We start from the raw sequence: 25,452 nt of genomic DNA on the forward strand, positions 1-25,452 counted from the left end.
TTTTCACCTTCTACTCCAACTTCTCTTTCAGGAACCCCTATTTTGTAGTCACTGCTTAAATGTACTTTATTCTCTTGGGGATTAAAGTCATTGTGAAATGCAGAACAATTGCTTGGCAATCAACCTATGTTCAACTTAGAGGCGTGCCTAATTACTGACAGATCAAGGAGATTTTCTGCCAAATAGTAATAGTATTGTACTCTAAGATATAAAATAAGAAAACAAATTAAACAGAGGTTGGTGGTGTAGATCTTTGCAGGAAACTACCCTGCCTTCCCACAGGCTCTGAGTTGGCACTGATTCAGATCTCATTAGATTTTTCTCACACATCTCTAGAAAGTATGAAAACACACTTTAGAATATTTGAAGAAAATTGGATGTCAAATAGTAACTACCCTACTTCCTTTTTTTCCCTTCTTTTCCATATAGAATATCATAAGAAAGGGAAGAATTTAACTCTAATTTTAGGGGACCTAAAATTAGTTTAATCTGTAAAGCTCTTTCTTCCAGGAAGAACTGCACTAATAGTTAGCTGCTTTGTAATACATTCATAAACTATTGCATGACCATTATTTTGGAAAAAGAAAGAAATCAGAATCAATTTGTCTAACTGCCTGGATTAAAGAATGGTTTAAATGTTTTTAGAAAAATGTGACAAAACTCAACCAATAGAATTTTTTTTTATTAGAACAAAAATCCCTAAGTATTCTTCACAAGTTGAACTCAGGCAACTTTCAACACTTCTTTCTCCCCACTGCATCAGGCAATCAGTCCTATCACTTGCATTCTCCCCTGCTCTTTCATTTTTTTACTAGTAATAATCTGGGTCATTCTTGGCTGCTAATTATTTATCTCTTCCTCAAAGGAGAGTTGTTTGTTTGTTTGTTTTTAACCGGCCACCAGAGAACTTAGAAGGATTTAACCAACCTGAAATACAGAAAGGGAGTCACAGGCAAATTTGCTCCATCTTTGCAAAGGTGTGAGGGCTTCACCAGACTGTAGCGAGATACCCACTCTTTGCTTTTTGTCATGGGATGCTCCATGAATGACAACATTTTGTGCCCATTAACTATTAATATTATGTGTAAGCATTAATTGTTTTCATCGTATTTTTACACATTAAGCTATACCCGTGATTTTTCAGCAGAGCTGTACATCTGATTATCCGTGAATCTTTTGAAAAATACTGTTACTGTAGCCCCATCCCAGACCTCATTAATCAAACCAAGACACTGCTGGGGGTAGAGAAGTGCAAGCTAGTTATTTGTATTTTTCAAAAGCTCCAGAGGCGAGTCTCATTCATTTTCCCAATGGAAAGATTTGGTGCCATCCCATTCTGAGTATTTTATCCCCAAAGATCCATGTCCTATGAACAATTTCAGTAGGTGGCACTCTTTCCACCTGTCAGCTTCCTTGTTTGGCGGGAATGAACCCTAAGTCATTCAAGGAAATCAGGAGTAGATCAAGGGTGCAACATCCTTTCACCACACTAATACTGAAAACAGGTAGCAGAACTTATCTGTAAACAATTTGTTAGTGGGGTTAAGACATATGTTATAGGGATGGGGGAGTGGGCAGGAGTGTGATACCACATTTGTTTATTACACAAATGTAATCATTATTCCAAAAAGTTCAAGCATGCCAACTTCTAGCATACAATTGGAAACAAAAGAAACAGCGTAGAAAGCAAATGATTAAAAAACAAAAAAAAACAAACAAAAACAAGTAAAGGTTTAGACAAGAGTTTTTGTTTCTGCTTTTGTTTTATGAGGAAGAGATAGGGAACACTAATGTTATTGTAAAAAAAACAGAAACAAAACCCCAAAACACAACGCCCCCCACACACCCTAATTGTGTGAAAAACTTATCATGGCATTAAACATAGATATCTGTATCTGCTGAACTGGGGAGACAGAACAGTGTAGCTTGCAAGGACATGAGCTTTAGAATCAGACAAACCTAGATTTAGATTTAGACCTTGGTTCCATCTCTTTAATCCCAACCAAATCACTCAACTGTTAATTCTCAACAAGATTTTACCTACCTTATTTGGTTATGCTAAGCATTAAATTAAAAGATAATAAATGTACAAGAATTATTACAATGCTTGGTACATAGCCAGTATGTAACAAGTAAATGCAGTATATGTAAATGCAGATGTTGAGTTGTTTTTTTTAAGTAACAGAATAATGGAAAATTATTTTGAGTTTTGAAGGGAAGATTCTTATACTAGTTAGTTCTAATAATGGTGAGAAAAATTTAGAGGGAAATGAGCAGGAAACGATATGAGTATAGTTTAGGTATAATGAAAACTGCCTGATCTTGGATTCACAAAACTCGGGTTTGAGAGGTGATCCTCTATTGCAGGAAAAGTCACTTAACCTCACTTTTCATTTTTATAAGACAGGAATTAAATGCCATCTTAATGTGGCATATGATTTTGAATATTAAACTGTTAGTGTACACCTTACCACAAAAATGTTAGTGTACAAAAATGCTTTTAAAAGTATAAAATCCTATATAATAAACTTCATTATTGAAGTTTATCATTGAAACTGAAAAATTATTCTCTCAGAAGAAAGTGGGGGACTTCCCTGGTGGCACAGTGGTTAAAAAACCACCTGCCAATGCGGGGGACACGGGTTCGAGCCCTGGTCCAGGAAGCTCCCACATGCCGTGGAACAACTAAGCCCGTGCTCCGCAACTACTGAGCCTGTGCTCTAGAGCCTGCGAGCCACAACTACTGAGCCACGTGCCACAACTACTGAAGCCCGCGTGCCTAGAGCCCGTGCTCCACAACAAGAGAAGCCACCGCCATGAGAAGCCCACGCACCGCAACTAAGAGTAGCCCCCACTCACCGCAACTAGAGAAAGCCCACGCAGAGCAACAAAGACCCAACGCAGCCAAACATAAAATATAAATTAATTAATTAATTTAAAATAAAAGAAGAAAGTGGGATATTAAATGCATTACCAAAGTTGGATGAGAATAAGAAGAGTAGTTACTGGATTGTGAATTCAGAACTTATGAGAAGAAAAGAGATTGATATTAGCAACACATTTACAATACTTCTGGAGGCACTTCCATGAGATTTGTCTCACTAATGAGCCTAATATTCTTTGTCCACACCTCGTGGCATGTGGGATCTTAGTTCCCTGACCAGGGATTGAACCCATGCTCCCTGCAGGGGAAGCTTGGAGTCTTAACCACTGGTCCGCCAGGGAAGTCCCCCTTATATTCTTCTTATAACGCCTTTGACAATATTTTAACAGGATTAAGCTTTTGAGTTTCATCTGACATTTCATTTTAACCCCCATTAAGTTAGTACACACATTGGAAAGCTCCTGATTTGAGTGTTAGGATTATATCATTTGAGTCTATTTCCAAATGATAGAAAGAGAAATTAACCATATGAAACAAGGTCAGGAAAAAAGTAGAAATCATATTAACAAGAGACTCTATCAAGAATCTCATAATATTATGATCCTCGGCTTTAGACAATAATGGTTTGTATTAATAATAATAATAATGTATATCAATAATTTAAAGTGTTCTGTCTAAATGTTTCATCTCTTGGGGATTTTTTTAACTTGGCATTCTACTTATATTAAATATGTACCTTTGTATGGTGTGCAGTAATGTCACTAGACAAAAGAAACAAGCAAGTCCCTTCCCAGCAATGACTGCTGTGCTGTTTGAAGGTCAATTGTCTTTTAAGCATGGAGAGAATCTTTATCATGTCATACTTCAGAAATATGTTTTTGGAAATGGGAAATAACAGGCCATGATTTAATGTTTTTGTTAAACCACTGTAATTCTTTCAAAGGAGTATGCACCACAACTCCCTCTCAGTTAAAGAGAAAATCAAGTCCTTAAAGAAAATTTCCTTTCTGCAGGTGGGGAGGAAATTAAGAATCATCTATTATTTTTTTGTTAGTACAAGAAATTTGCATTGTAAAGCAAGCTGCTGTTGTCAGCTCTTTTTCTTTTTAATATAAATTTATTTATTTATTTTTGGCTGCGTTGGGTCTTCGTTACTGCGCGCAGGGTTTCTCTAGTTGCGGAGAGCGGGGGCTACTCTTCTTTGCGGTGTGTGGGCTTCTTATTGCGGTGGCTTCTCTTGTTGCGGAGCACGGGTTTCACTAGTTGTGGCTCGCGGGCTCTAGAACGCAGGATCGGTAGTTGTGGCGCATGCGCTTAGTTGCTCCGCGGCATGTGGGATCTTCCTGGACCAGGACTCGAACCCGTGTCCCCAGCATTGGCAGGGGGATTCTTAACCACTGCGCCACGAGGAAAGCCCTGTTATCAGCTCTTTAAAGGACAGAGCAGACAGGAAGCTGCCTCCACCCTACGAGGCTTAGAGACCGAGCAATTGAGTTAGACAGCAGGTGCCCAGCCCAATCAAGTCAATTTTCTAACACAGAATAGCATGTCATGGGACTTGTTCTATTAGTTTTTTTCCTCTGGTAAGGAAGCAAGGATTTTTCTGTGTGGAAGTAGTGCTGGTCTTTCTAGTTGGAGAAAAAGAAAGAAAATGGTAAGGAGTTTGATAGCAATTGACTGCTGTTAAAACAGCAAATTATCTTTTAAAAATAGATTAACCACATCTGTAAGAGGAGAAATCTTAAGAATGCACACAATTAATAAAAGCTTGCTCCGAATTACCCATACAAATGTGCACTAATATCCAGTCAACAACTGATTATCTTCACTATAGCTTATCTTTCCCAGAAATAGCAAGTAAGAAAGAGGTTTTTAAAAAATCAACAATACAAAATTTCACTAAGATACTTTACACCTGGAGACCTTTAGAATTTTACTTCCTTTTGCTGTTGAAAAGTCATAACAGCCAAGAGGAGTAAGGCATTTTCTTTTCAATTAACAAATGTCATGGTGGTTAAGGGTGGGGTGGAGGTGCAAAGGAAGAAGTTGGCAAGAAAAGGTTCAGGGCCTGTTGCAAAACCAACTGCAAGCCATCTATGATTCCAGGTAGACGAGAACCACCTGCTACAACAAAGAGAGAGGTTTAAAAGATGAGGAGGAGGTGACCCTACAGACCATTTCCCCAATTATCATATACATAAGGGCATATTTGGGTGTTTATATCAGACACATGCCAATACAATATCTGCCATGTTATTCAATGTAGGAAGACATATAATTACTTCTATACTTCTAGTTAAACAAGAAAAACTCTTGAAAATAGATGGCTTATGATTGGTAATAGTAATAACCAGTAGTAATAACCACCTGGGCGCTTAGTATCATATTTAATCCTCACAGCCACACTGTTTTAGATGGTGTTGGACAGGTGAGGAAACTGATATACACAAAGGGTTAAGTACCATGCTCAAGGTCACACATTTAGTTAGGGTGGAGTCAAGATTCATCTGCCTCTGTGGACTCCAAAGCTCATGCTTTCCACAATTCTGCTGTTCTGTGCGCTGTACAACTGTACGTCACAGCCTTCGGAAAACTTTACTTTTTGGACTTGAGAAACAAATTACAAGGCACCTTTTTAACAGCTTAAAGTCCATTAGCAATTGCCAAGACTTCAATGACACGTTAGTGTACAATTAGAAAAGATGGAAATTCATTTTACATGAAGGCTTAGGGAAACGAACGATTTTACTTAGTCTAGTGCAAAACCAGAAATCGAAGTCAACTTTGTCTCAAAGTGGAATAAACAGTGTTTCACTTCAAACGCTCTTCTTAGTAACAATGTGACACATACAAAGAGTTCCTTTTTTAACCCTTTTCAAAGAGAAAATATTCCGATTTCATAAAATTAGGTAAAGACTTCTAAAGAAATTTGCGGACAAAACGATTTCATAAAATTAGGTAAAGACTTCTAAAGAAATTTGCGGACAAAAAACCGTGAGCTACACAAAATATCTTGTGTTTACTTAAGAGTATCGTGATCACAATGTAGTGATCCCGTAAAAGATGTGTCCAAAACGTCTATCTAAAATTTGAATGCCAGTAACGTGAGAACTTCTAATAGAGGGCAAATCTCAAAAACCATCTGATATTCCAATTCACATGGGCTTTGTTCTTTATCTCATCTTCACATAAAATATTTATGATTAGAAAAAATAGCATTAAAAAGAGAAGTAAAACTACTCGGCAATGGAAAAGAAAATCTGTCAGTGGATGCGAGCGGTTATATAGAATTCCGAACTTCAGGGAAAATCGAGCGTCCGTCATTCGGCGTTTAGTTCTTTATGGGTCGATTTCTTCATTACTTAATTATAAGGCTGGACATTTTTTCAAAATAGAGGCTCTTATGGGGGTAAATTTAAGCATTTGAAAGTGCAGATTTATTTCTTGCAACCGAATCCAGCGCGAAGTAGAGAGTCACCGGTGCGAAAGCCCTCTCGGATCTGCGTGAATCCTTCTTCCCAGCCCACGTGGCCAAAGTAAACAGAAGGTGGACCGGGGCGGGGAGAAGCGGGCCTGGGTCAAATTCCTAATTTGTCGAGTCTTTAAAACTACAGGCCCCTAAAGCACTAAGGGCATGCCCTCCGCGAAACTGGGGAGTGCTTCTGCTGAGCGAGATGAAAGCGACTGTGTGGAGAGGATGCCAAAGCGGGAACGAGGCGGGGCGGGTGGACCTACCAGGGGGTGGGTGCGCGAGGGGGCGTGTGCGGGGATACCTGCCAGGAGGTGGGAGTCGGGGCGGGGGCGGCGGGGCGTGCCCTCCTACTCTAAGGAGGCGGTGGGGTGCGGTACCAGCAAAAAGTTTCAAAGGTTAAGCTGGGGTCTCTCAGCCTCCTGCCAGGGACGCACGCCACCTCCCCCTTCGCGCCCGCCCCGCGCCTTCACCGGAGTGGAAACCCATCCGAGGGTCCCGGGGGCCGGACCTTCCCCCGCGCGCCCCCGCCCCGCGCTCCTCCGGGCCCACGGCTCCCCCCGCTGGCTCCCCAGCCCCGGCCTCGACCGCGCGCCCCCTCGTTCGGCCCCAGGGGCTGCCGGCTTTTGTGCGGGGAGCCCCGGGGCGGGGAGCCGATTCCCGGGGAGCCGGGGCCGAGGGCCCCGGGGCGGCGGCAGAGACCGGGACGAGGAGGCGGCGGCCGGGTGGAGGGGGAGGAGGCGGAGGAGGAGGAGGAGGAAGCGGGGCGGAGAAGGCGGAGGAGGAGGAGAGCGGCGGCTGCGGCGAGAGCTCGGGCGGCCCCGCCGCCTCCTCGCGAGCGCCGCGCGCCCAGGCCCGGCTCGCATGCGAGTCACGTCCGCCCCCTCGCCGCGGCCGCCCCGAGACGCCGGCCCCGCCGAGTGATGAGAACAGACGTCAAACTGCCTTATGAATATTGATGCGGAGGCTAGGCTGCTTTCGTAGAGAAGCAGAAGGAAGCAAGATGGCTGCCCTTTAGGATTTGTTAGAAAGGAGACCCGACTGCCACTGCTGGATTGCTGCAAGGCTGAGGGACGAGAACGAGGTCAGAGCGCTTCTCTTGTGCCGCGAAACTCTCCCTTTCCTCTCCCCTGCGCTTTCTCTCGGGCTTGTGGGGACTGGGGAGCAAAGCCTTCAGTGTCACCCACAAATACCAAGAGGGAAGAGGGAAGCTTCACAAATTACTGGAGCCTCTTCAACATGGCTGACAAATATAGTTTTAATTCCCCCCCACCCCCCCTTTAAACCTGTAGTTCTGTGTCCTCCTCTCTCTCCTGCTAGTGCTCGTGTCCTCCTCGCCCAGAAAACTTACCTTTGTGAGTCCGGCCGGCTGCTTTCCCGGCCTTTTATCCTCCGGAAAGTGATTTTTCTCTGCTTTCCTTTCTAAAATAGTTCAGCTGTGGGGGGCACGACCTTCCCCTTGAAGCTTCCCCACCCCCTCCCTTCGTGGAAGGCAGACGAGCCTCGGGTTTATCCTCGCCCGCCCTGGGGAGAACACAGACGGAGTGGTCTTCGACCCTTTTCTCCGCTGGGGCTCTGGGTCTGGGTGTGCGTTTGCGTCCGCCCCCTTCTGCCCCGTGTCCCGCTTTTCGGGGGCTGCGCTCAGCGAGTGTCAGGCGAGTGGAACAGGAGTCCACTCAGTGGGGTTTTGTTTTTTCCTGAAGTCCGCGCGTTTTGTTAGCGGTGCCGAGCGAGAGAGGAAAGAATAGTTTCTCTGGTTCCCCCAATAAGACCCGAAACCACTTTTCTCGAGGTACATCAGCTCTGCGATGGGCTGTACCTTCCAGCCTGGGGAATGTGTGTGAGAGAATTTGTGGGCAAATCTGTGTCCTGGCTTTGTGCTTCTCCCGAATCAGCTTCGTCGGGTTCCCCGGTAAGTGACAGGCAGACACAAAGGCAGGCGCAGGCCGGGGGAGGGGACGGGCGGGCGGGGGTGGGGGGAGTGTGGAGAGTTGGAAGACTGCAAGGTCAGGGGCGCCGAAAGAAATGAAACCCAATCCCAGTAAAGAAACAGAGACGTAGAGAGCAGATTTCTAACAGTCCCATCCAAATTTCTCTTTCCCTCTTGGCTGCTCTCTTTTCTTTGGTCTTTTATCTCTCTGCTTTTCTCTCTGTCTCTTTTCTCCTCATCCTCTTTCCTCTTCTACTCCTTCTTCTTCTTCCTCTTCCCCTTTCTTCCCCTTCTTCCTCTTCCTTTTCTCCTCTTTCTCCTCTTCCTCCTCCTTTTTACACACATGAATGTTGCTGAATCTCTTTCATTGGGGCTGCTCGTCTAGCGATATTAAGCTAAGTTTCTATGGAGACTTTTCTACCTATGGCAAATAAAGCGTGGGCTGGATAGACTGCTGAGAAGGTCGCATGTGAAATATAAGTGAAATTTACTGGCTATTACCCTCATGACATACTTTTAATTGCATTGAGTGAGTTTTCTTCCTTCTTGTAGTGTTTAGGAATTGAAAAAGGATCATTTTCCGGTTGTTGAAAATTTAGTGAAGTATTTTTATATTTGTCTGTCTAGGGGGTAGGATATATCCAAAATTTAAAATCTCGAGTCACACATTGTGCTTTTCCCTCTCCAATCAGGGATAATAATGGCAAATACAAATCTAAAAATATTCATCAACAAATGATCCAACATAAGAGGAAGAGTATATCTTAGGGACAGTTGGAATGTACATAGAAAAGATGGTTGGGTTGGGTTGGGTTTGATTTAAGACTGTGGGTATTGTTGCCTGGCTAATGAAAATCATTATATTTGCATTTTAATGAAAAGTTGAAATACTGGAGGGGAGTTATATTCTTTTCCATGTTTGCATGTGTGTCTTGTAATAGGTTTGAAGTAGAATATAAATTTCAACACAATAAATACTGATTTTTAAAATGTTATCAAGCAGAGAAGTGTTAGTGAAAGATTGGAAAGTCAAACAAGTTTAGAAGGCATGGACATGGTTAAAAGATGGACAGAGGGAAAAGCACAGTAATGGACATTACTCCATAAATCGGATTTCCAAAACTATTTGTCTTCAGTAGTTCACTTGGTAACTCCTTGTATTTTGATCTCTGGAAAAGCAGTTAAGTTTATTTTAATCATTGATATTGGAGGCATGATTACAAGGGAGACATATTACTCATCTCTGTGGAATAGAAACAGCTCATTTGGTTAGTTCTTATTTGTCCTAAATAATAAAGAAGACACTTAGGAATTTAGCATAAATGCTTACTATTTGTTGAGAAAACTGTGGTTAATTATTCCAGCAATTCAGAATTTAAAATAAATAATTTCTTTTGCTAACAGTGGTATGTAACTACTTTTGGGGGACTTTTCAGATGTTGTATATACTGTCTTAAGGCTATTCAACTAATAGATATATCACATTGATAAATAAGGATATCTACATTGATTAATAATTTTGATTGTGACCATGAAAGCTTGTTCTTTCCCAGCATCCAATTGAGACTCTTTTCTGAAAATAGCTGCTAATTAATATTGTATGAGGGGCTTCAATGATTATAAGGAGGAGATGTGCATATTATTCACCAAAACAAGAAAATATTACTTTTTCCTTTACTAGAAAAAAAAATTTTTTTTTCTTTTTTTTTTTTGCGGTACGCGGGCCTCTCACTGTTGCGGCCTCTCCCGTTGCGGACCACAGGCTCCGGACGCGCAGGCTTAGCGGCCATGGCTCACGGGCCCAGCCGCTCCGTGGCATGTGGGATCTTCCCGGACTGGCGCACCAACCTGTGTCCCCTACGTCGGCAGGCGGACTCTTAACCACTGCTCCACCAGGGAAGCCCTAGAAAAATTATTTTAATTAGCATGGGATACTTTACAATGAAAGACATAACCTCAGCTTTTCATGTACCATATTTGTGAGAGTCAGTACTACCTGGATTCTCCAAAAATTTCATTCATTCATTTATGTATGTATGTCTGTCTGTCTGTCTGTGATAGGTCTTGGTTGCTGCGCGTGGGCTTTCTCTAGTTGCGGCAAGTGGGGGCTGCTCTTCCTTGTGGTGCGCACGCTTCTCAGTGCAGTGGTTTCTCTTGTTGCAGAGCACAGGCTCTAGGCGCACAGGCTTCAGTAGCTGTGGCTCGCGGGCTCTAGAGTGCAGGCTCAGTAGTTGTGGCGCACGGGCTTAGTTGCTCTGCGGCATATGGGATCTTCCTGAACCAGGACTCAAACCCGTGTCCACTGCATTGGCAGGCAAATTCTTAACCACTGTGCCACCAGGGAAGCCCTCCTTATTTTTTATAAATTTATTCATTTATTTATTTATTTTTGGCTGCATTGGGTCTTTGTTGCTGCACGCGGGCTTTTCTCTTAATTGTGGTGAGTGGGGGCTACTCTTCGTTGTGGTGCACAGGCTTCTCATTGTGATGGCTTCCCTTGTTGCGGAGCACGGGCTCTAGGCACGTGGGCTTCAGTAGCTGTGGCATGCAGGCTCAGTAGTTGTGGTTCGTGGGCTGTAGAGCACAGGCTCAGTAGTTGTGGCACATGAGCTTAGTTGCTCCACGGCTTGTGGGATCTTCCCAAACCAGGGCTTGAACCTGTGTACCCTGTGCTGGCAGACGGAATCTTAACCACTGTTCCACCAGGGAAGTCCCCTGCTTATTTTTTAAATTGAACTAATGGTTAATGAGAAGTTAACTTGGAATGAGGGAAGTCTCTTGCCTTGTTTAAATTCACACATTTACCAAACTCTTCTTATGGCTCTAATTAGATCTGGTATTGTGTTGGTCCATGCCAGGAGCCAGAGGGATTGATAGGATTCTGATTCAATGGTGCATGGACCTAGACTTGGCAGGTCAACATCACTTCCAGAACAAGTGAAATGCACCTGCCTGGGAGTTGTTATGACAGACTTCCAAAGTTCTGTTTGGGCACTAGACTTGTATTAGGTAACAAAGAGTGGAGTTAATGTTTTGGTTTCACTTGTTGCAGTTAGAATTTCTCTATCAATTTCTCCAAGGCTCCACCCATACACAGTGTTGTAAGCCAAATGTCACTACTGAAATGTATTGGGTTGGCCAAAAAGTTCGTTTGGGTTTTTGTTAAGATGTTACTGAAAAACCTGTATGAACTTTTTGGCCAGCCCAATCTTTCCTTATTTGTGTATCTCATTAAGAAGTTCTTCCTATGATTCACAGACACATCTGGCAGAAACTTCATTTTTCATACTGCACCGAATCCAAGTTAGTATATGAATTCTTAAGAAATTAGTTTGAAATAAAATGTTCTCAAAAGCTATGGATGTTTGACATTTTAGAATGTTTAATACTTCGAAAATGTTAAATCTGCTTTTTTTAATGCCCTAATTGCCTCTACAAGTTTAATTGTTGTCTTTGTTGTTGATGTTATCATTGCTTAATAGACTTTAATAGTCTTAGCAATCTTCAGTTACTAGAGGGAGTCTTCTTTGTTTTGTAAACAACCATGTAGACTGTTTTACTCTAATTGTTTCCTGTCATGGGGACAGGTTAAAACTTTGGACCAGCTAGCTGTCAGTTTTGGTTCATCAAAATAACATTTTCTCAACTATTATGCCATCATTGCACAGTAGTTCTTAAGAGTAGCAATGGCACCAAATCCAGTAGCAGGAAAATATCTCTCAAGACAGCTTTACAGTTGGAGCCTTAACTGTGGGAGAGTCAGGTTGCCAAGTAGAGTTGGTGGTTATCTTGGAAACTGTACTGAAGAACACAACCACAAATGATTTTGCCAAATATACAGTATTTACTTGGTCTAGATCTCCAATTTCTATTTTGACTCACTGCCAAAACTTTGTAAATACTGTGCCATTATTTAAGGAAGTTATATAGTTCATATGTTGGATTGGTGTGTAGTGGGAGAGAAGAGTTTCTGGAGGGAAGAGTGCAAAGCAAGACACCTTGAATCATTGTAACTGCAAGCCAAAAAGGATTGTATGTATCTGCTTATTTCCAGTGTTATTCTTATTCTGGGTTGTACATTGCAGAAAATACCTAAGATAGATATAAAATCTTTTCTCAATAAAATGGATTTTGGTTGCCCATTCCAAAATAGTAAATTCTATCAGCTTCGATTTATGCTTTCTCCACTTGTCATGAAATGCAGTTAAATGTGCCAGGCTTCAAGAAGTATAAATTGATGGTAGGTGGATTTTTAATATTTTGTGTAAAATTAAATTCAGTGATAATGTCAACCTACCTGCAGTTTTAAGAATTTTTAGATCGATATCTTATACTCACTAAGGGTTGTTCCTCAAACTGACTTGAAATCAAGCTCCAAATAATCTGAGGATACATAAAAAGATGAATGAATTGGAATGAAGCATTTTTGGAGGACAATTTAGGACATAAAATAACTGGTTGCTTCACTAAAAATACTGTAAATTTTTTTTTAAGTTAGATTTATGTCTGTTGGAAGGGAGGCACTGATTTCCATGTCTTTTTATTCTGTAATAGAATCTAGTGGTATACTACTAAATCAAGATTTAATGAGTTGGGGGTCGGGGGTAGGGGGTGAAGGTGGTCAAAGGGTACCAATTTCCAGTTATAAAATGAATAAGTTCTGGGTTGTAATGCATAGTATGGTGACTGTAGTTAGCATTACTGTATTGTATACCTAAAAGTTGCTAAGAGAGTATATCTTAAAAGTTTTCATCACACACACAAAAAATCATAACGATATAAAGTCATGGATGTGTTAAGTAACCTTATTGTGGTAATCATTTTCCAATATATACCTATTACAAATCATTGCATTGTATACTTTAAATTTACATGATGTTATATGTCAGTTACTCTCAATAAAAGCTGAGGGGAAAAAAGTTTTAATAAATGATGTAGAAGTAGCAAAAAGTCATTTAATTAGAAAATGTGTAATCTATTCTAAGTGCATAAGAAAAATAATGTAAAAGGCGTTGGTGTTGCTGATGATGGTAGTAATGATGGTGCTTTCTCCTTAAATGTAACTTCTACAGGTTATGGCAGTTGTCCTATAAAAGCCAGTCATTATAAGCATACGGTTGATTGATGTTTAGTAAATTTATACTGGGATCACATACTTTTATTTTTTAAAAAAATAATTCATTCATTCATTTATTTATTTATTTTTGGCTGTGTTGGGTCTTTGTTGCTGTGTGCGAGCTTTCTCTAGTTGCGGTGAGCAGGGCCTGCTCTTTGTTGCGGTGCTCAGGCTTCTCATTGCCGTGGCTTCTCTTGTTGCGGAGCACAGGCTCTAGGCGCGCGGGCTTCAGTAGTGTGGCTCACAGGCTCTAGGGTGCAGGCTCAGTAGTTGTTGCGGCGCGTGGGCTTAGTTGCTTCACGCCATATGGGATCTTCCCAGACCAGGGCTCCAACCTGTGTCCCCTGCATTGGCAGGCGGATTCTTAACCACTGCGCCACCAGGGAAGTCCTAGGGATCACTTTTTTTTTTTTTTTTTTTTTGCGGTAGGCGGGCTTCTCACTGTTGTGGCCTCTCCCGTTGCGGAGCACAGGTTCCGGACGCGCAGGCTCAGCGGCCATGGCTCACCGGCCCAGCCGCTCCGCGGCATGTGGGATCTTCCCGGACCGGGGCACGAACCCGTGTCCCCTGCATCGGCAGGCGGACTCTCAATCACTGCGCCACCAGGGAAGCCCCACATATTTTTAATTGAAATTTTTATTGAGCTAATTGTAGATTCATATGCAGTTGTATGAAATAATAATAATTGAACATGAACATTCTGCCCAATTTTCCCCAGTGGTAACATTTTGCAAGACTACAGTATAATATCACAGTCAGGAGACTGACATTGATACAGTCTACCAATCTTACTCAGATTTCCCATTTGACTTGTATACTTGTGTATATATATATATTTAGTTCTATTACCATTTTATCACATGATTAGATAATTTTAAACCTTTTTTTCCCCCAAAACAAAAAAGTTTAACACAGTTCTGTTTCATCAATCTTGTGATTGTACTACCATGGCTTATCAAAATGTGCATCAGAATATAGGTTTTTGTTTACTCAAAAGGTTTTTTTTTGCTTAAAATACTTTTGCATTAAAAATATTTTAAGTTGTTTTAATGTTTTATGACACTGCAAGTTATATCATTTAATTCTCATCACAACTCTAGAGGTAGGTGTTGTTGTTACCCCTATCTCTGGAGAAGAAACTAATACACAGTGAGATTAAATAACTCGCCCAAGTTCCTACAGCCAGTACGTGGCTTAGCTAGGATATGAATTTAGCCAGTCAGTCTCTAGAGCCAGTCTTTTGACCATTATGCTATACCGCCTCTTTACCACTAATGATGAAAATGTAGCTGTAATTTGGGCTATATAGGGAAAGTCATAAAAGGAGACTTAAAATGCATGCACCTGTCTACACAAAAACTTGTACCTGAATATTCATAGCAGCATTATTAACAATATACACGTAAAATAGGGTTAAGAAAAGAAACTGGTCTGCAGCCGTCTTTGTGATGCCAAGACAAAGTGGGAAAGAGGATCAGAATGTTGATGGCTCTCCATGTTTCGCCACATATAGCCACAGTCTTTACAAACACCAACAAAATTTTACAGACTGCTAATGGTAAATAGCCACAGTCTTTACGAACACCAACAGAATTTTACAGACTGTTAATGGTAAAATGAGTGCAGATTTTTAAGTCTAGACCCTATGAAATTAGGACATAATTTTGAACACACACAGTGAATTACTTGGGGTTGGCGTTATTTGAATTTCTAACTTTATGTAATTCTAGATACCAAACATTCTTTTTGTTAAGCAATACTCCTTTCCCTTTTATTCTGATTAGAATGCTGCCAATTGGATTCCATAGTTTGGTGCCATGACTGATAACAGTGTGGGGGAAAGCCAATGATCTTGAAGCATTCAGCTTTAATAATGTACACGTTATTGTACTCAATGGGGACATGTCTTGGCTTTATGTAATTGCTGTAATCGTTACTTTTTCAAGGAACAGCTGTAGAAATGACCCAGATATACCTTTTAAGAGTACGATTATAGCATTTACTTGTATGTTTGTTGTGTATTTGTGACAGGCCCAAGTTAGACACTCATGTTAGAACCTTTGACCCATCAGGAAGTTGATGTAGTGATTATTATGGAAAGCAATAAAGTAGAATATAGGTCTGGTCTTCCTTATGGGAGAAATGAGTAGTTTTATTTGCTTTTACCATCTCTTGTTTCTTGCAACACTTTTTGAACCAACTCAGCTGATAATAGATTTTCATACTAGTATCTCTGTAATATTCAGAAAGCTGCTCACTGAATTTGAGTGTAGTACTCCATCTTTGCTTTATTTAATGTGGTTCCAAAAATTGTACACCTTTTCAAATTAGGGATATTTTGATTTTTTAAAAAATATTTTTAGCTTACCTTTTAATAAGTAATTATTATTGAAAAATACACTGTATTCAAAAGAAAAACAGTGGGCTGTGGATTTTTGCTAATGGACTTCTCTCTTCAGAGAGAGCAGACTTGCCCATGTCAGGCATAGACAGTAGGTCTCCCATGAATGTATGCCATACATAGTATTGATGTTTTTCATTTGCTACTTTTGCTATTTTGAGATTTGTCACAATTTTGTGGATGTCACAAAGTAATGATAATTTTAATTACTATTGTCATGCTTTATTAGCTATTACTAAAACCTGCCTTACCAAGTCATGTCTTTTTCTTGATAGAGTATTAAATCTGGTTTCTATGTTCAGATTATACTTTAATGGAAACTATTCACCCAACTCTCAAGGTGGGTTTTTATTATATATTTCTCCTCAAATTGATTTTTTTTTGTCTTCAGTATAAAAGGAAAAAAAGGCTTAAATAATGATAGTGAAGCCCAGAGGATATAACATGGTCTATCTCTGAGTTATTTCTCCTGTTTTTCTTTCCTGCCTGCATTGAGAAACAAGGACACCCATTTAAAAATACCTTACTTATTAGTTGTGCTTATTCTAAAGTAAAGCACCAGAATCTAAAAATAATACAATGATACTATACCCAGATTCCATCTGTAACCTACTGTCTTGTCTCTATTAATTTAGTTTTTAAACTGTTTGTTCTTTCACTACTTTTTCCATTTTTGTTTGAAGTTATAGAATTTTCACATTTGCCATTGGCTATAAAGTTCTGTCAGCTCTTTTATAACCTTTCATGATTTTTGCATTAAAAGGATTACTTTTGGACACCCACTAATTAGTTTGGATGATTATTAGCTTTTTGTTTGTCTTACTGCATACATCATAACAGAACAAGAAATCATTAGTGCAAATAAAGTGTCTGATAGTTCATAAAATTGGAATGAGCATCTCAAAAAGTGAATTCAGTTATTAAAACATTAATTCACTTTATATTCATACTTTCATGTATCAAACATAATTGATAAGAGGAAAAAATACCATAAATGGATACTTTTCAAACATGAAGGAAGAACATACAGTGATGTATGTCAATTATTTCTCAATAAAACTGGAAAAATATTTTAAAAATGAGGGAAGAACAAATCTTCCAATCTAAAAATACTCAACACATACATTATTTGTTTTTGTAAAAAGAGAAGCAGGTACATTTCAGCAAGAAAGCACATATTTTAAACTTTTCATTCTAGATTTCATCTATCTTTATTCCAATCCAATCACCTAAATGGTTTTTAATTTTGGAATTGTCTACCACATTATAGCTTGGAGAAAAACATTGGCAGAAAATGAAACTAGTAGACATTTTACTAATAACTTACCTTTTTAAATGACTATGAATTATGTGTGTCTACTGGAAATCAAAATTAGAAAGGACATTTGGTTAACTTTGGGAACTAAATTTTCAATATTTTGAAACTTAACCTGCTTACTCTTAAATGTGATACTTTTCAAGCAGGACATTTTATAGACAGCAACTCATATTTAATATGTAATTTAAAAACATTTTGTATCAATTATATAAAAGATATAGAATATGGCATTTTAAAATGACTAAAAAAATGCTTGAGATTTTTTTTGAAGGCAGTGTATTTTTTAAAACACAGTTTAATTTACTACTGACAGTTTGTATCAGTTTTTTTACATTGTTATAACTTGTGCTTTAAGTAATCCTGAAGATTATGGGCAACTTTTCATATTTAGGGATAAAAAGCTTAGTTGTTGACATTGTCAGTTTTCTCTAATATTGGTAAGAATTTAGACTCCTTAAGGAATGGAGTTTGTTTTCTGTTCACAAATCCATGATAAAAGATACAATTAGTGTCCATGAGGATGAAATTTAAAATAAGAGGGTAGAATACTAAATTGTGTTTCTGTTCACCCAAGCAAAGCTATTGGATACTTTCCTCTGAAAGGGTCATATTGTAATTTTATTTGGATGGAGATTTGTTACTTTGCAAACTATTTGACTGCTTAGTGTCGTTCTAGTGGTTGTAATACTATCTCTCATAATAAGAAAAACAAGAAGTCGGATGAGAGGAGGTAGAAAGTGCATTCAGAATGCATTGTTGAGATTACAAAACTTACCCTAAATTTAACTAGACAGTTAATTTTGATCATGTCCTCAGGTCAGGAGTTACATAAGAAGAAAAGTGATGGAGATTGGTCATTTCCTCCAGTTCTTCTTCCCACTTTTTTTTTTTTGCTGGAGATGGGGGGAGAGAAAAAAATCTCCCCTGGAAATAATTCCTTGACACCCACATGCTCTTTTTTTAGGGCAAAAGAAATAGGAGGTTTCTCTTCAGAGCTTGTTGACACTTCACACAGTCACGTCAACATTTGACACGTGGGACACGTGGGTTCCATGCGCATGGCAGCGCTATTTACAAACACCATCCAGGGATTCCAGAGCCTCTTATGTAACAGCTGAGAGTACAGGCTTTGTGTGTTCCTGGGCGCAGAGGAGTCAAACAGTTTAATTCATAGTCAGAGAGCCCTTGTCTGGCTCTGATGGGGTCATGAATCAAGGATCAAGGTGTCTAGGTCAGGATCCACCCAATATGCAGTTTTCCTACCAAAGTCTCAAAGGCTGTGCCTTAATATAGAATTACTCTTTTTTTTTTCCTCCTGCAACAAACAGAACCAGTTATGACAAACTTTTTTTGTGTGATTTTTGCAAAATGTGGGCAATTTGTCCCTTGGTTTTGGTTGTAATTTACAGTGCCACTTGTGACTGAAGTGCACATGCCTGCCACCCAGTCTCACAAATGTTTTTTTTTTTTAAGTTTATTTTCTCATGTGTAAGCACCTTCAGATGCAAGAGAATTCATAAACTGACTTGCCCAACTAGACACTCTGACCGCAGAATACTCAAGAAAACGATTGTTTGATCATCCTCCATATCCAGTCCCGCATTACCCATCCCCATCCCTTCTCAGCTCCCTTTTCAACTCCTCATCACCACACCTCCCTCAGCCCTTCTCCATTTTAAATTACATATCAAGACATGGTGTTTAAAAAACAAATTAGATTTCTATACTTAGGGAATTGTCCTTCCTTTTCCATATTGATTTTAAGAATTTTATATATATATATCAATTTTTTAAAAAGTCTCAAGTTAATAAATTAAAGCACCAAGAATTTATGTCTACTCCTATGTATCTGGTATATGTTTCCTGATGCTTTGTTTCATTGTAAATTGCAAATTGACTGGTTGGAATATTTAAAATATGAGTAAATTTTGAGTTCTTTTTGTATTGCATCTTAGGATCATTTTAGATGGATGTCATCATTGATTATCCAAAAATAGAAACCTTCTAGCCTAACATAGAATTGAAATTAAATCAAAAAATGAACTTGTAGTTACTTTAAAAGTTGGGCTCTTTGAACTCTTCTTTCATAGAATATATATTTTTTCTAATTACACTATCTTTCTAAAAAGAGGAAAGATCAGAATCTTTGAAATGTGGTACTGTAAATGGAAGGAATTTTCTTAACTTTTAAAAATAAAGGATTTTTTTTTTCTCCAAGAGATAAATGAAGTACCAAGTAATGTTTGGTATAAGAGAAGTTTAGATCTGGAATAATTTAGAGGTTATCTCTCCAAATCTATTATTTACATATGAGATTTAGAAATTTAAGTTTCAGATGTTTAACATCTGTATCTGCTCACTTTTAGAAGAAATTATCAAAAGAGTGACTCATTTAACCAACACAATGAAATCTGAGGATAGACATTTTTCATCTTTTCTTAGTACAGGTTCCTTCTGGATTTGAAAAGATATAACTTATAACCACTAAATACATTATAAGTTATTGTACTTTTCTAATACATTGAATTAAGATACGGTGAATTTAGATTATAAGCATTAAAAATTGTTTTAGTTGCATGCTTTTCATTGTTTTGGCCTGAAGATGGTGTATTTATCTTAATTACCCCTGGCCCAAACAGTGAAAGTTTGTGTGAAATTACTTATGAATATACTTTCTTACTAAGAGCAGTACCATGTCCGAACACTGTTGAGCTTTCACAAGGGTGATCTTACCCTGTATTAGAACATTAATATTTTCCCCTCTTCTTATGCCTTTACTGGACAGAAAATTATATATGGTTATAAGCTGAAAGAGCTCAGAATTTGATAAAGGCTGTAAATTAATGCATTTTTGCTAGGAAAGGGATTAAATATAACTTTATTTGACTGTATTTTTGTTTTACCTGAAGTGGCAAGCATTCAATAAACATTGATTTGTTCAAAAGATGGGCTTCCTTCATAAAGATGAGACTGACTGATAACTGTCTCTGTATTGTAAAATACCAAAATGGTAGATTGAATGTGAAAGATATGTATCAAGATGCAATGTAGGAATTTTAGGTTGTTTTCTCTTTCCAGCTACTATTGAGAGCATGTGTGTGTGCCCTCACTCAAAAAGTTTTGGACTTTTGATATGTGAGTTAAGTCCTCATTGCTGGAAATGGTTAATTAAACAAACCATAATAAAACTCTCTGTCTATGAATATAAAATTTAAAAATACTGATGCCATGCATTTTTCCAAATATCATGAAGGTGCACCAAATTCCCAGGGTCTTTTATGTAAACTGTTTTTATATGATCCCTTTAGAAGACTGTTGAGGAGTCGCATAGACGCTCACACATAAAAACAAACAGCTGGCTTGGTGATGTTAAGATTGGCGCCAGGGTGTTCCCTCTTGCGTAGGAGTCCTAGGTCATCCTGATGCCTTCCCATGTGGTCAAGCACACATGGCTTTAATGTTTACACACACAGTTCCAGAATTCTGAACACCAGTGATGTAACAGTGGGGGAAGGGGTGGTCTGTATCTTAGAAACTGTTTGACGACCTAGGTCATGAATACTGATAGAGAATAAGAAAGCCCTGATTGTAGTAAAACTTGTCTGGAGGGGAAATAGAGTAGATGCTTAAAGCAGGCTTTCCCTCCAACCCCCAAATTGTTTATTTTAAACTATCATTACCACCCAAAGGGAATTTTCTACTTTGAACTTAAAATAGGAGCTTTTAACTCAGACAAGTGAGTAAGTGCTTTAGTAACCAAGGACTGGAGGTGACAAAGCTCTTAAAGAGTGTCACTCTCTTTGGTAACCAAGCTGACTCAGACTCTTTTGGAAGCTTTTATGGCAACTCAACCAGCTCTAATAGTATTACTACATACCTGCATGGGAACAGACAATTGGAGCTAGAGCTGCCATTTTCTCTGGTTTTAAAATTGTTTCTCACCCATTATTTCTGTTTTATTTGTTTTACCTATGTAAATGTGTGGTATGTTTTACCTATGTAAATGTTTTACCTATGTAAAAATGTGGTACCACATTTTTATATGTGGTAGATAAATAAAACAAATAAAACCTTCTGTTTTATTTGTTTTATTTATCTACCACATATAAAAATACTTTTCAAAATCACTGAATATGTTTATATCGAATGACTTTAAGAGCTTTTTTTTTTTTTTTTTTTTTTTTTCTTTTTGCGGTATGCGGGCCTCTCACTCTTGTGGCCTCTCCCGTTGCGGAGCACAGGCTCCGGATGCGCAGGCCCAGCGGCCATGGCTCACGGGCCCAGCCGCTCCGCGGCATATGGGATCCTCCCAGACCGGGGCACGAACCCGTATCCCCTGCATCGGCAGGCGGACTCTCAACCACTGCGCCACCAGGGAGGCCCACTTTAAGAGCTTTATATCTACAACAATACAGGGGAAAACCCCCTTCTTATCTGGTAGAATCATGATAAAGGGGGGGGATGTGAGGGGTAATTTTGGAAAATATGTAATAATGGTAAGGTGATGGTATCTATACAACTAAATACCAAGCTAGTATATTTAAACATGGAAAAGTGCCTAAAAGGGTGAGGGGAAAATATATTATAAATAAGGAGAATATAGAGGTTTCAGTAAATAAGTTCTCTATTACAAACTATGAACATTTAAAAGATTTGTTTCAAACTCTTTGCTACTTGTAACGAATTATCCAGGACTTTTTTTTATCCATCTCTCTTTGAACTTTTAACAGATTTTTCTGGACTGTGGGTTAGAGATTCTGTGTGCATGTATGTGTGTTTTTGAATATGTTTTCATATTTTAGATCTAGCTATGTAAACTAGTGGCATCTCCAGCTACTTGTAAGATATTGCCACCTGGATTTCCACCACCTTTGCTTCAACATTTCAATAAAGCATTTGTCAGATTTGCAAAAATGTAGTTCATTTTCAAACAGAATCATAGACTGTTACTGGCAAAAAACAAAAACTTTAGAGGCTCTCTGTTGCATTAACAAAGAAAAAAATGGAGGCACCGGAAGGTAAAGTCAGTTACCTCAAATTGAATAACAGGATATTTATCATTCTAATAATAGCCAATACTGACTAATTATTCACATTGTGTCTAGCACCATACTAGGCATTTCTAGAGATTATCTTATTCAATTCTCACATCACCTCTAATTTTTTAAATATTTATTTATTTTGGCTGCAGCGGGTCCCAGGTACAGCATGCAAGATCTTCAGTTGCGGAATGCAGACTTCTTGGTCGAGGCATTTGAACTCATAGTTGCGGCATGCATTCGGGATCTAGTTCCCCGACCAGGGCTTGAACCCGGGCTCCCTGCATTGGGAGCTTGGAATCTGACCCACTGGACCACCAGAGAAATTCCCCCATCACCTCTATGTTTGTTGGTGCTGTTATTATCCCCATTTTACTAAGGAAGAAACCAGGACATAGGATTAACTAAATTCCCTATACATTTTGAATTTTTTTTTAAATGTGTCCTTAGCTACACTGTTCTTTTTTTTAAATATTTATTTATTTTTGGCTGCGTCGGGTCTTAGTTGTGGCATGTGGGATCTTTCGTTGCAGCGTGGGCTCTCTGGTTGTGGCTCGTGGGCTCTCTAGTTGTGGTGCTTGGGTTTAGTAGTTGTGGTGCAGGCATAGCTGCCCTGCAGCATGTGGGATCTTAGTTCCCCACCAGGATCAAACTGGCATCCCCTGCATTGGAAGGCAGATTGTTAACCACTTGACCACCAGGGAAGTCCCTATTATCTTTAACATCTCCCCATTTGCAAATTTCTCACTAAACCCTATAGAATATTTTACTATGGCCATTTGTCTTGCCCCTTTCCATTCCTGTTTCCCTCACCCTATTCTTTTTTTCACTCTGTTCCTTTGTGACTAATTTCTTCCTCCTTGGTGTTCTTGCCTGTATGAGCTTTCTCTCCCACCCTCATCCAGCTTTTTCTGCTTTTCCCATATTGTTTTCCCTGGAATCTACATTGCCTCATTATTTCTAATGAATCAATCAACTCTAAACAGCTGGATGCCATCAAACAATCTGGTTTTTGGAGTTAGGAAGATCTAGTTTTGAATCCTGACTTGCCTTCTTATAAACTGTGTATGTTCTTACTCAACACAGCAGCTTTAGCCTCTCTGAATCAGCTTCCCCATCTGTAAAATGGGAACAGCTAAAAAATGTCACAATATATATCACAATGATTTTTCAAATTTCTTAATTATACCACTTAGTGAATGAAATATACCTTCTTCTTAAAGTCATTCTTCTCTATGCTGTCTGATTATTCTATTCTGATTTAGTTTCTGTTCATTATTCTCCTGGTTAGGTCCTCTATTGCCTTAGTCCCATGTCTTTCCCGGTATTTGATTCTTTTTTTTTTTTTTTGTCTTTTCACTGATGTACATCCCCCTTTTTTTTTTCTCCCAGAAATGGTGTGTAGGAGGAAAACTGAGCCCTTGCATGTCCAAAATGCCTTGAACTTTTCCTCAGAGTTAATTGATAAAATAATGACAGGATTCCAGGTTCAAAGTAATTTTTCCTCAGAACTTGGGAGACATTGGTGCATTGCTGTCTTTCATCCATTGTTGGTTATGAGATATCTGAAATAAATGTGATTCATCTTTCTTAGATAACTTTTTTAAAAATTTAAGTGCTTATTTCGATCTTTATCTTTTCCGCTCTGAAGTCCCACCAGAAAATTAAAGGGTCACAGGAATATCTAAATCCAAATGTACCTAGGAATGACTCTTTTAAAATTTATCCTTCTCAGCACTAAATGATCCTGTACAATCTGGGAAAAAAGTCCCTTTGTTCAGCTTTAGGAGCTTTTCTTCTATTATACCTCTGATTATTTCTTCCCCTCTCTTTCTTTCTTCTCTATCTTTATGGAACTCACACAAATTGTACATTGGACCTCCTCAATTTATTTTTCTTGTTTATTGAATTTCTTTTCATATTTTCTACCTGTTTTCTCTGTATATTTTATTTTCCCAACTCTTTTGATTTTTTTAATATTAATTGAATTTTAATTTCCAAAAGGTCTTATACCCTCTGATTGATTCTTTTTAATGGCAGTCTCTTTGTGGTTCAAATTCTATGGAATGAGTTAAATTTTGTAGAAAAATTACAGAAATAAAGAAAGAATTACATTCTATTCTATCTCTATGAAACAGTGCAACCAACTTTTAAAAATGTGTGTGTATACACTATATATTATATGTACATAGATAATATATACATATATTTATAGTTTTACTGGTACTTTATTTATAATCCTTTTAAAAATAATAGTAGTGCTAGAGTCCATTACTGACTAATTTTCAAAACTTAGTGTGTGTGGTTGCTTAGTAAGCCCTCAGTATCCCCCTCATGCTTCAGTATTATAATCCCCAGGCATAGTGAGTGATTGTGCTTATTATTCCTAGCAGTAGAGATTCATCCAGTACAGATCTAAGGTGTGACTGAATAATTTCTGGGCCCTTGAAGATACTTTGCTCATCTTCATATTTTTTCCCTATTTTGCTGCTCAGTAACAGGTAAGTAAGAAAAGGAGGTGAAACAAATTTCACTATTTTGCACTGTCTAGTAATCTTTTAAAATAAGTGCAGTATCCATAAGGGCATAATCTTTTCCTAAGAGCCCCACTTCCCTAACTTTAGGGAAAGAAGAGACAGGTAAAAATATTCAATCCCTCAACAAAGTCTGTTGACTCTAGCTTTGATATATATCCAGAATCTGACCATTTCCCATCATTTCACCATTTCCACACTCTTCCAAGCCTCTATCATGTCTAACTTTGAACACTGCAGTGTTATCCTAATGGGTCTACCTGCTTCTGGCTTTGCCCTCCCTTTCTCACCTCACCGAGGTCTTTTACCCAAACCCAGAAATTCAAGTGATCATTTAAAAATAAAGTCATTTAAAAATTAAGTCAGATCATGCCTCTCCTCTGCTTAAAGCCATCGATGAATCCCCATTTAACTCAATAATAAAAGGCAAAGTTCTTTCTGTGGCCTACAAGGTCTCAGGCCAATGTTTACATTTCTGATTCCATTTCTTGCCAGTTCTCTTCCCTCACTCCAATCTCCATGGCTTTCTTGCTGTCCAAACAACAAAATGAGAGTCCTCTTTCCTCCAGGTTTTTGCACTTGCTGTTTCCTCTTCTGGGAAAAGCCTTTGTTTAGATATCCAATGTGTTGCTTCTTCTCTTCCTTCTCATCTCTCTTTGAGTGTTAGTTTTTCAGAAATAAAATCCATAACCATTTAACAGAACTGCCACACTTTACCTTGCCTCATTTTCTTTGATTAGGTTTATCATCACTTACTAGAG

At 38.8% G+C, this 25,452-nt stretch overlaps 1 protein-coding gene across 2 annotated transcripts in view; it reads left to right on the forward strand.

Moving 5' to 3' along the window:
* Nucleotides 1–7,201: 7,201 nt before the first annotated feature.
* Nucleotides 7,202–25,452, forward strand: part of TET2 (tet methylcytosine dioxygenase 2) — a 137,257-nt gene continuing 119,006 nt past the window's right edge. For both annotated transcript variants that reach the window (XM_081251958.1, XM_081251959.1), the window contains exon 1: nt 7,202–7,437. The gene's annotated coding sequence lies outside the window, so the exon portion shown is untranslated. The remainder of the gene's footprint in view (nt 7,438–25,452) is intronic.

This window comes from Mesoplodon bidens, assembly GCF_964165515.1.
Source record: "Mesoplodon bidens genome assembly, chromosome: 1".
NCBI lineage: Eukaryota > Metazoa > Chordata > Mammalia > Artiodactyla > Ziphiidae > Mesoplodon > Mesoplodon bidens.